Here is an 11,865-nt window from a genome sequence, read left to right as displayed (position 1 = left end):
TTACACCGCTGTTTCGTAAGTCAGTGCTTGAAATGACGTCACGATATGACTATTCATGGAACTATCGGAAACCGGTGTCGCACTTTCTGTTTTACAGTTTTTGATGTCCGTTTGTTTTTATTGTTAATTTCCCTTATTTTGTCTCCTTTGTTCCAGTTTTTCGTTGTTTATTACACTAAGAACATTCATCTTGATGATGCAGTGTCAGAAAAGACGACAATAAACACAGAAAACTTTTTAAGGCAAGTTTTATTGTTAATTTATCGGAAACTGGTAACGCTAGGATATATAAAAAACAATTTTACTCTTTCAAATGGCAAAAAATTCCTCCTTGGATAATCAGTAAACTAACGTCTGCTTCTTTGTTGATGTTAATGTTGTACAAATGGTGTAATATTTCAAAGGGAAGTAACTCAGTAACTTTTGTGATATATGCTACCACTGAGCGACAGCAGTTCTTACATGTTGTGTGTGCAATTTAGTCAAACCTTCCGCACAATAATGTCTGACAAGTGTCTGATAATGCATTTTCATCACAATGCCAACTGACTTGTGTGTATGTTTGTCTATTGCTATGGAAATAAATAAGAATTTCCTTAGAAACCACATTAGCTACATTTTTTATTTTCTTGAATATACATGATTCTATCTATATGAAAATAATAAAATACATGGCTAAGCAAAACACTCAATAAAACTGTTAATACAAAACATTTTACACCAAAATATGATGTATTTCAGTGTGGTTACCATGGCACCACAGAACATTTTCAATAATATTTGTTAATAAAAGGGAATCAACAGTCTCCTTAATATGTAATTTATGTGAATAATAAGACAAAAACTTTATAGTGAATAAACTCAAAACTATAAGCAATTATTGGACAATTTGTTTCTTTAACCACAGATGAGTGAGTAAATTATATAGCATAGTTACCGAGTTTGGGATTTATTTATGAATATTCTGGTAACCATAACAAACAAATGTGTGTCAAAATTTATTGACATAATTGTTGATTAATTTAACAAGCAAAGATTAAGACCAGATAATCAACTATTGTTTAGAAAGAAGGATTAAAAGTATATGTGTTCCATAAAAAAGTTAAAAAAATAGGGAGAAATGAGAATTTGTTTGCCATGGTATCCCTTATAGGAGGACAAAATGGAAAACAATATAATTTAAAATAAATTTTACTTATCCCTCATAAATATGGTATATTAAATTACATCAAAATTACACATGCGACCAGACTGACATTGATTTTAAGTAGTGCCCACCATTTTCAAACCTGTTACCATGAAAACTCATATTCCGAAACAAATACTTAGCGGACAGTGCTGCTCCCATCTTAAAAGGATCGAGTAAGGTGTTAGGTATAGATATGTGAAATATCAGGGTAGTGTAAAACCGGTAACAAAATCGGCCAAAATCAGGGTTATTTTCCCCTACTAATTGACTCACAAGTGTTTTTTTCATTCCTTCCTGAAACTTTTTTTTTTTATTTAAATGGTGAAGTGTCTATCTTATTTTGCCACATTTACATTTGCAAAATAAGTTTATTCATTGGCAAATTTTGAACATACATTTACAGTGAAGGTGATATGTCCTGAGCTTTTCATAGCACAAAGACGCGCAAAAGGCAAGCAAACAACAACAACATTCAGCATTATGCATAAGATAATTTTTTAAGAATTATGTTTTATAAAATGTGATTAGTTTAATAATCATACAAGTAGTATATCAGTGTGGCGATCCAGAGTACAGAATGACGCAAGTTTGCCATGGCTGTCTCACATCCCATAATATAATGCTTGCATAAAGCACTAATAGCTATGGAGAATAATTAAATTTAAATTAACCACTTCCTTATAATTTCACAAAACCATAAGTGCCTTCATGTTTAAGATTATTACAGTATTTCATAAAATCATAAAATATCATGTGAAAACCATGCACAAATAATTAAGCATTTAGTTACACAACACTAGTACAATAACAGATGCATGATTCTTAGTCATGATTAAGCAACAATTAACATTTATTCTGATATAAAAATGAGTTTTCAACTAGTTTGCAATGAAAAGACGATGAATAAACACAGTCATGACACTAGGTACTTCACATCTCATAAACAGTCCTGGTATTAACTTCTTCACATCTCATCAACAGTCCTAGCACTAACTACTTCACATCTCATATACAGTCCCGGCATTGACATTCAGATATTCATACTGTCTGAACCTCAACACATAGGAGTATTTTGACAAATAGGCATATTGACTAAAATACCTGAATTGTTAGGCAATAATGAACAAAACAATAATTCATTTTCAAATTATCATAAATGGTAAAAATTGACATTCAGTTGTTCATGAAATGATACAAAACAAATAAATGTTCATGCATTAAGCAGAACTAATTGGTTCCTAACAGCAATAATAACTATTTTAAGCAACACAGCGCAGGATACAGAAACACATTCATTATTTACAGTCCCACATATACCATAATGTTGCGAAAACAGTAACATTGGTAGTCACAACGAGCCATGCCTTTTGTGACCGAAAAAACGCACTATCAATGCTTAAATGACATCATTTTTAAAGAGAAAAATATGGAGTTTCATTTGACTAAAAACTTTTGTTTGTAAAAAGTAAAAACACACACACTTAAATCTAAAGTTCAAAAGCTTTAGGTGCAAATACAATTTGTACAAACTTTTTTTAATGTATCGATCTAGTTGCATGTATAGAAACAATTTTATAATAATGACCACCAAATCTTAGGTTTTTTTAAATTTTGGTCCGTAACATGTCCGTTAGAAATGTAATCTGCATTATTTAAGTTATTATAGTGTTAGTGGAATGTAATGTAGCCACCCGTCTGTAGATCTGCCGTGGAATCATATGGAATTCTATGGAAATTGTTAGATGGAATTCCGTGGAGTATTGGCACTAACTTTCCATCCGATTCCATGCAATCAATGGAAAAGTGAAAAAAAAACAGAAGGGGGACTTGATATGGGATGGAATTCCATAAAATGCCGTGGAATTCCATAGAATTCCGTGGCATTCCATATAATGCCGTGGAATTCCATAGAATGCCGTGGAATTCCATAGAATGCCGTGGAATTCCATGGAATGCCGTGGAATTTCATGGAACGCCGTGGAATTCCATGGAATGCCGTGGAATTCCATAGAATGCCGTGGAATTCCATAGCACAATATAAAACATAGAAGTAGAATTTTACATTTCTCTTATGACAAGTATACTTCCTTTCTCACATATGTTCATAAACACACACAATTACATGCACACACACATCACGCACAATTGTTCTAGAGTTTTTTCTCATAAATTTTAAAGTTCAACAACTGTTCCTTATTAATTCTAGAACACTTTCAGTATGATAACAGAAGTTCAGTTCCAGTTGATGTGTTCCAGTACAATTCTAGAAAAGTTCCGAAGGTTAACTTCTAATATTTAAGTCTGAAACCAACTTTCTAGAAAACAAATTCCCATGCAGACAGCCAGTATTCAAGTACTGAGCATAGTTAATAATAATACATAACAAATTAACAACTGTTGTAAATTTGTTATTTATTATACTATGCTCAGTACTGTTGAACATGGACTTAATTCAATTATCCAAGTTTTAATTTCCTAAATTAAAAAACAACAACAAATATATTAAGACAAAAAACAAACACAAAATACAATTTACAAAATAAATAACTGGTCTTTTTTATACAAGAAGTAACCAAAATAAAACATGTCACCAGCCACAGACTGCCAGGCTTAACACAGAGGCTAGTTTTTAAAAATGTTTGTCCAAGTCTTCCACTGCCATTTTCCTTTTCTTCTGAGAATATTGAACACCAGTCACTGCCTCCGGGTCCTTTTTGGTATGAGGTACATTGTATACTGCTCACATGTGCTCTACAGAATAAAAAATCATAAAAATGTCTAAAGCAAAGAGTTATTTACATTCAAACTATAACAAGAGATTGCAAAGCAATATGGTCCCCTACCTGTTAAACTTCACTATTTTAAGTTTGTTAAATATATTTGTTGCCATAGCAACCAGAATTCTTGCATTATAAACAACATGAAATGACGTGCAAAATGTCCTTATTGTCATCTGTTCATGTTTCAAGTTTCATGAAAAAATACTTAGAACTTTTAAAGTTATCCCAGGATCCAGAAAAGTGTAACTGACTTAGACCAATATATTGAATTCCTAAAAGACAAAATACTTTCAGGTGGTTAACATTAAATAACTTATCTAGCCCAGGGCATGACAATATTTACCATGAATTTGTGGCCCTGTAAGTCCTCTAGGTAAATGCGCTTAAAGAGCCGCTTTGCTGTTGGATTATTTCCCTGCCAAACTCTGCAGTATCTTCCATCAACTGGTCAATGGTAATTAAAGCACATAATGAAATGTATAGGGAACGTAATTCATGAATTGTTTTAAATATTAAGTTGTTAAATGGTCTTTCAAAAGAGAACTAAAAACGAAGTGAATACATCGCAAAGCACAAAGCATAACTTAATTTGTTGGTATGATTAGTGCAAATTTATTATTGCTATAATTAGAATGATGTGTAATTCTATTGGTATGAAAATGCACACTCAGATACCTAAAAACCAATTCCATTGGTTTAATTTTTTATTTACAAGCAAATACGTTGAATTGATATCCCCCGCCAACATGCTTCTGGACACATAAGTATTATATTTGACACTCAAACAAGCATTTATTAAAGATACAAAGGGCCATAACCCCGTTTTTAACAGATGGTGTACAATTCCATTTGTCGTGCATCATCCTCTTATCCATATATATACTCGAACCAGGTTTCAATGAAATCCGCCAAAGCACTTCCAGGATATGGCCTTGGACACACAAAAAGGATTTTTTCAAGATACAAAGGGCCATAACTCTGTTATTAACTAATGGTGTACAATGCCATTTGGCATGCATCATCCTCATATCCATATACATACTCATACCAAGTTTCAGTGAAATCTGCCAAAGCACTTCCAAGATATGGCTACGGACGGATGGAAAGACGGACAGACGGAAGGATGGAAGGATGGACAGACAATGCCAAAAACAATATCCCTCCGCCTATGGCGGGGGATAATAATAAACATTAACACCATTAATGAGCATTGAGTACTCAACATGCACAGTAAAAAACTTCCTTAGCCTGCAGTTCCATAACCTTGCATGATAAAATTCCAATACTACATTCAACGTTATTAATTTCTCCACATAGGTCTTATTACTTCCTTTTTCAACCTGCAAACTCCACTAAGTGAAAATTTGGGTGACAGCTGCTTTTAAACTAATATTTGCCATACTAAAACCTCAAATATCACATAAAAAGGTCTACAATAATGTCATAAGAAGATTAAATTTAAAGGAATATTTAGAAATAATAAAAATCACAAACCTTCAGTTGTTGTTCTATTCCTAGACAGACTGCTCAAACACTGTATGCATCACTCTTTAGCAATATTTCGTGTCACTTTCCAAATGATATAAATACATAAGTATTTTAAGAAAGTGTTTTTAATGGAAAAACTAATGAACTCTTCTGTTTGTTAAATGTCTTTAACTTTATTTTAACAAGTTAAACCAGTACATTGTCCACCATGTTTCATGTTTCAATCTAACAGGTAAACTTTCTGTATTTGAATTCAGCCAATTAGAAAAGGCTGTTATATCTTATAACCAATAGATTTGCAGTAAACATACCCAACATCTGATGTATAACACATGCTTGGCTTATCAGATAGATTGTTATTTGACAACCTGGACTGGCTGAGTTTGATATTGAGAAAAAACAGTGTGTATACCACTTGGACAGGGTTAAGGAATTTAAACTTGTAGAAATTGCTTTGAAAGTAACAACTACTCCTACTTCTGCAGAACTACTACTTTAATTACTACAGCATCAACAACACCACCAACAACAACAACAGCAACAATAACAGCAGCAACAGCAGCAACAACAACAGCAGCAACAACAACAGCAGCAACAGCAGCAGCAACAACTGCTACTACAGCAACAACTGCTACTACTGCTACTTCTATTGCTACTACTATTGCTACAGAAACTGTTAATGCTACTACTTCTACTATTACTACTACCACCACAACCTCTACTGATATAAAAAACACTACTGCTACTACATCAATTACTACAACAACAACACCTACTACAACAACAACAACAACTACTACTACTAATACAGCTACTACATCTACAACTATTACTACTACTGCTGCTGCTGCTGTCGCTACTATGAAGTCTATTTGACTATTTGTAAGTGTAAGGTGTTCTATATGTGTTCTTATTCCCCATAAGAACTTTTGTAGAACTTACTGGTTCTTAAAGCGTTCTAGATGTGTTCTAGAACTACATTTTAAAACATTTTAAGAAATTTTTTACCATATTTTGTCCTTGAAATGTTCTAAAAAGGTTCTTGAAATTATTGGAACAGTTTCAGTCCTAAGCCATTTTCCACAAATGTTCTGGATTTATTCTAAAAAAACTGTTTTGGAACAATTCCAGAACATACGTTTTAGAACACAAATATGGAACAGTTCCAGAACTGTTCCAATTTCTAGAACAAATTTATAATTATCTTTATTGCATTTTCTTTTAAATACAAAATACATGACGCAAATAAATTCATACATGTATTAAACTACAAATACATTTCAGACAACCAGCGAAAATTTTCTAAGTTATTTTCCATTGATTTCCATCCAAGAAAATGTATAAGTTATTTTCCATAACGATTTCCGTTGAAAAAAATGGCTAAGTCCAACTTTCCATGGTGTTTTCCATACATTCCGTGGAAATGCATGGAATTTTAGTCGAGATTCCGTGGAATTCCATAACAGCTTCAGATGGAAAATTGGCAAGTGGATGGAATTCCATCAAATTCCATGGATTTCCATCGATTTCCGTAGAATTCTATAATATTTTCTATGGAATTCCATAGAAAAGTGCTAATGACTATGGCAGATCTACAGACGGGCTTATAGCCTCAGTCCATTGGTAGTTCACAACAAGCTTAGGTCAAAGTTGTTACATTTATTTCCTTTAAGATGGTATAAGGCTAAATAGACAGTCAGTTAATAATAATGAACTGAGAAATCAACTATGTGGGATTCAAAAACTAAGAGAATTCATTTTCATGATTAAGTAGGGCAAAAGTGAGGTGGTGAGCTTTTGGAGTAAGATCAGCAACACACAATGAAATGAGATCATTGTACTTATTTACGCTTATAGGGATGAAATCTTTCCTGAGCTGCATAAGCAACATTTTCTTTGCAACAGGAGCACTATCAGATGTCCACCTCAACCTGGTTAATAGGTTTACAAAAGAAAAAGTTGTGATTTCATAACTGTACTTAAAAAATACTTATTGGGGTCTTCAAAAACCAGCTTCCGGCACTTGATTTCACTTATATAAACCTTTACTTGCCCATCAACTTAGTCAAAAATGTTCAAAGACTTACTTACAAACTTGAAGTCCATAAAATCACAAAGGGACATTTTTTTTAATTTTAGGTGTTAAAAGCACTTCTTCAAGATCAAAACAAGTTACAGTAACTGTTTGATGTTGATTTGCCAAGTTTTTGTTAACCTGTTTCTGCTCATTTGCAATAGTCTTATTTTTAATATGAGTTGTATATTCTTCCTGCAACTTATTTGTTCTTGTTCTGAAGCATTTTTATATGACAGGCACAAATTCCATTGATCTTTAATTGTTTTATAAAAACTTACATTGTACTCAGAATTAAAGATTTTCCAATATTTTTGTAACTCAACTTTTGTACACTGAAAGGTAGAGCAGTACTGACAATAAAGCTCATTTTTTTCAAATTTAAAGAACTGTCAATGTTCAGTTTTCTACTATCTTTTCGACAATAATGCGAGTCAATTGTAGGAAAGGACTCAATGTGCCTGTGCACAGGTTCTAGAATATTTTCAGGGGTTCTATTAATTCGGCTCCCTTCAGAAAACCCTCTTTGCTCTTTCCCTGCTACACCTATATCTTCAGATTTTTTTTTTTTATTCAATATTATACATACAATGTATACATGTATATGATCATACAACATAGTATAGTGATTGTACAAAGCAATAAATTCAGACATGTTATACAAGATATGCTAATATGTATATATTTCTTTCAAAGAGAAAAGGAAAGAACAACAGAAGAATAGTTATGAAAAATGATGAGTTGTATAGAGTCGGAAGAAAGCATACTGGACTTGTGTGTTTTGTTGTACATTCACAATGATCTTATAAGATTGAAATATCTATATATATATATATATTTCAGAAAGATAAACTAACATAAGAGTGAAATGTATATAAGTGGACAAACATTATGAGAATTTAATCCGATTCCATTTTTGTTCAAAGATTTGTAATCTGTCATTACTGAGGGCTATTTCTTTCTCAATCTGGATTTTTAGTTTAAGACTATGGACAAAACAATTAAAATTTGGTACTTGTTTTTTGTACTTCATAATAAAGATAAAATATTTCATCATTATAAGAATAAAATTAACAATATTATTACAGTCTATTGATTTCAATGAGTTAATTCCGAAACTTACATTTAAGAAAGATAGTTTAACGTTTAGTTGCTGTTGTTCAAGAAAAATTGCTAATTGATTCCAAATAGGCTGGATGTGTTTGCACTCCCAAAAAAGATGTTCTATAGTTTCGATGTTTTCACTGCAGAAGTCACACAGATTTGAATTAGATAATTTGCATTTAAAGAGATATTTATTTGTAGCTATAATTCTATGGATGTATTTATATTGAAAATTTCTCAGTGTGCTTTCAACAGTTGCTTTATATGGCATGGTAAATATGTGTTTCCAATTAAGTTCATGTTCTCCGAAAAGGACTTGCCATTTATTTTGGGTTTTGGAGTTTTCTGTAGGGTTTTTAATTTGTAGTGTGTAAAATATTTTATTTTTGTTTTTTCTTCCAAGTATGTTTTCTACGAATTTTGTTTGGGTACATGGTGTATTATTTGTATTGATTTCAGATTTAATATGTATGGGTATGCTTTTGATTAGTGTGTAATACTTCAGGAAATTATTTGAAGGTATTCCGTATATGTAGCATATATCATCAAATGAGTAAAAATCCTTAATTCTGAAGTCATATAATTGGTCGACATATTTAATGCTTCGTTCAAACCAATATTTATAGAAAAACGTCTTATTGTTTGAAGTTATGTCTTTATTGTTCCATAAAATAGTTTTACTGCTGGTTTTGGTTTCTAGGTTATGAGTGACATCACTCCATGCTGATAGAACATCAGACAGAAATATGTTTTCGTTTGCAATTTCATGTAAGATAGTATTGCTGATGTTACATTCAAAGAGTAAGGAGTCACCATATTTTTTTAGGATTTTCTGGTAGAATAATTTCCATTTACTCGTATTGGTATTATCTAGGTATCTTTTGACCCAGCTGCATTTGATTGCCTTCAAGAATGAGTCAGTGTTCGTTAATTGGATACCTCCATTTTCTACGGATTGAATTAACTGAGTTCGTTTTATTTTGTCAGGCTTACCGTCCCATATGAAATTAAATATTGCTGATTTTATATCGTTAATAACCTCATTTGGTGGATTTGGGAGAACTGTTAATACATAAATTAATTTAGGAAGTGCAAACGTTTTTAATACTGTGTTTTTTCCGATTAGTGTAAGTTTACGGTGATGCCATGATTTTAAGCAGTTTTTAAAATTCTGTAATTTAGGAAGTATGTTTTTAAGAACTGTATCCTTTTCATTATTTGTGAAAGTAATTCCTAACGTTGTGGCTTCATCGGATGTCCAATTAAATTTCATTTCTTTTTTTTTATTGGACATTACTTTGTTTTAATTTACCTACTCGTAGCACAGTACATTTACTTTTGTTTAGTTTAAGACCTGATGTCATTCCGTAAAGGGTTAGCGACTCTATTAGGTTATGGAAAGAATCGTAATTGTCGTTTAAAAAATAAGTTGCATCGTCAGCAAATAGGGACTGTTTGATTTCTTCGTCAGGTTCTAGTGATATGCCTTTTATGTTTTTATTTGATTGAATGTGATGTGATAGATACTCGATGCAAATAATAAATAGCGATGATGAGAGTGGACATCCTTGTCGAACCCCTCGTTCGATGTTAAAACTGTTTGAAAAGAAGCCATTGTTAATGATTATACTGTTAATATCGGTATAGAATAGTTTGACCCATTGAATGAGACTTTCACCAAAGTTCATATTTTCTAAGCAAGAGAACATAAATGAGTGATCAAGCGAATCGAATGCCTTTTCAAAGTCTGCAAAGAATATTAGACCAGGATTATTTGAATTGTTGAAATAGTTTATGCATTCTTGGATAAGACGAACGTTTTCACCAATGTAACGTCCTTTTATGAAACCAGATTGAGATTTTGAAATGATTGATGGTAATATTTTTTTAACTCTGTTTGCTATACTTTTAGTTGCAATTTTATAATCATTGTTTAGTAAACTAATTGGGCGCCAGTTCGATAAGGATTCTAAGTTTTTTCCAGGTTTTGGAATGAGTGATATTATACCTTGTTTTTGAAGCGTAGTTAAGTTTTCATTATTATATGAATAGTTTAGTGAATTAATTAAATGTGTTTTGATATCATTCCAAAATATTTTATAAAACTCAATGGTGATACCATCAGAACCTGGACTTTTGTTATTTTGCATTTCTTTTAGTGCTAATCCACATTCATATTCATTTAGTAATCCGTCACACAATAGTTTTTCTTCTTGATTTAAAGCGTGTTGTGTATTTTTAAAAAGGGTGTTATTTTCAACATTTTTTCGTTTATAGAGGGTTTCGAAAAATAAACGCTGTTCTTCTAGTATTTCAGTTCTGTTTGTTATATCTTTGCCATTGACTACTAATTTGTGTACAGTTTTTTGTTCACTTCTACGTTTTTCAATGTTTGCGAAGTATTTTGTGTTTTTTTCATTGTGTTCAACATGCTGTGCACGCGCTCTTAGTAGTATTCCATTGAGTTGTGTATGATAGATTCCATCTAATATTTGTTTTTTTAAAGTTATTTCATTTTCAATGTCGGTGGTATCATTTGTGTTTGTTTGATGCAATTGTTTTTCAAGTGTTTCAATGGTTTTGATGGTTTCAGTTTCAAGTTTATGTGTTTCTTTTTGTTTAAATGATGTGTATCTAATTGTTGTATTACGTATATTTCCTTTAATTACTTCCCATAAGGTGTTTGGGTTTGCATCTTTATTATTTTGAACTGTATTCAATATTTCCTGTTTTATTTGTGTTTGATATTGTGTATCTAATAAGATGCTGTTGTTAATTTTAAAGTATCCTGGGCCTCTTTCAGGTTGTATATTGTGCAGTTTAAGTTCAACTAGAGAGTGGTCAGTCATAAATCCTGGTTTTATGTTACATGTGTCAATAATGTTGCAAAGAGACTCAGAAATTAAAAAATAGTCTAATCTACAAAATATTGTTGGTTTTGTGTTTGAGTGCCAGGTGAATTTGCTTTCATTTGGATATACTGTGCGCCAGATGTCTATCATATTGTAGTTTTCAATTATGTTATTTAAAATGATTCTATTTTTAGGATGGGTATAAAGGTTTCCTTTCTTTTTATCTATTAATGGGTTCAGGACAGTATTGAAATCACCACCGATTATAATGTTTTTATCTTGGTTATTAATTATAAAGGATTGTAATGTTTCGTAAAATGTGGAATCATCTATGTTAGGACCATAGATGTTGATTAATGTTAATTGTGTTTCATGTAT

The 11,865-nt window shown here is 31.7% G+C and overlaps 1 long non-coding RNA gene across 1 annotated transcript; it reads right to left on the bottom strand.

Moving 5' to 3' along the window:
- Nucleotides 1–323: 323 nt before the first annotated feature.
- On the bottom strand, nt 324–6,231 carry LOC127865863 (uncharacterized). The gene is made up of 3 exons (XR_008042799.1): nt 5,464–6,231; nt 4,313–4,413; nt 324–3,940 (listed from the first exon to the last, which is right to left on the bottom strand). It is a non-coding gene; the product is annotated as an uncharacterized LOC127865863 (long non-coding RNA).
- Nucleotides 6,232–11,865: the final 5,634 nt, after the last annotated feature.

The sequence above is a fragment of the Dreissena polymorpha genome, chromosome 2 (assembly GCF_020536995.1).
Source record: "Dreissena polymorpha isolate Duluth1 chromosome 2, UMN_Dpol_1.0, whole genome shotgun sequence".
Lineage (NCBI taxonomy): Eukaryota > Metazoa > Mollusca > Bivalvia > Myida > Dreissenidae > Dreissena > Dreissena polymorpha.
The sequence above is the reverse complement of the archived record's forward strand: the minus strand, read 5'-3'. Positions and strand labels throughout refer to the sequence as shown.